At 29.1% G+C, this 694-nt stretch overlaps 1 protein-coding gene across 1 annotated transcript in view; it reads left to right on the top strand.

The window, feature by feature from the left end:
• The window catches only part of glt8d1 (glycosyltransferase 8 domain containing 1), a gene marked incomplete at its 5' end in the record, with an annotated part of 4,674 nt that overhangs the window by 2,267 nt on the left and 1,713 nt on the right, over positions 1–694 (top strand). The window lies entirely within an intron of this gene.

Below are 694 nucleotides of genomic sequence, written 5' to 3'. Positions count from 1 at the left end.
CACACACACACACAGACAGACAGACACACACACACACACACACAAGCTCAAAAATTTAAATTCATAATTTACTCACCCTCCACTTGTTCCAAACCTGTGAGTTTCTTTCTTCTGCTGAGCACAAAAGAGGATATATTCTAGAATAAAATTAACCAAACCAGCCATTGACTACCATAGTATTTATATATAAATTATTTTCTTCTGCCAACCAAGCCTGTATTTATTTGATCCAAAATACAGCAAAAGCAAAAATATTGTGAAATATTTGTACTATTTAAAAGAACTGCTTTCTATTTGAATATATTTGAAAATGATTTGCTGCTGCTGCTAAAAAAAAACATTTATTATTATTATGTTGAAAATAGCTGAGTATATATTTTTTTCAGATTTCTTTGATGAATAGAAAGTTCAGAAGTACAGCATTTATCTCAAATAGAAATCTTTTGTAACATTATAAATGTCTTTATCATCACTTTTTATCGATTTATTGCATCCTTGCTAATTAAAAGTATTCATTTCTATAGTCGCTTTGGATAAAAGCGTCTGCTAAATGCATAAATTATAATTAATTATATATATATTAAAAAATATATATAATTTATTTTCTGCCATTCCATGGAAGTCAATGGCTGTCGTAAACTCTAGAAACTCATACAGGTTTGGAACAAATGGAGGGTGAGTAAATGATGGCAGA

The sequence above is a fragment of the Sinocyclocheilus grahami genome, unplaced genomic scaffold, assembly GCF_001515645.1.
Source record: "Sinocyclocheilus grahami isolate Dianchi unplaced genomic scaffold, SAMN03320097.WGS_v1.1 scaffold1076.1, whole genome shotgun sequence".
Classification (NCBI taxonomy): domain Eukaryota; kingdom Metazoa; phylum Chordata; class Actinopteri; order Cypriniformes; family Cyprinidae; genus Sinocyclocheilus; species Sinocyclocheilus grahami.
The sequence above is the reverse complement of the archived record's forward strand: the minus strand, read 5'-3'. Positions and strand labels throughout refer to the sequence as shown.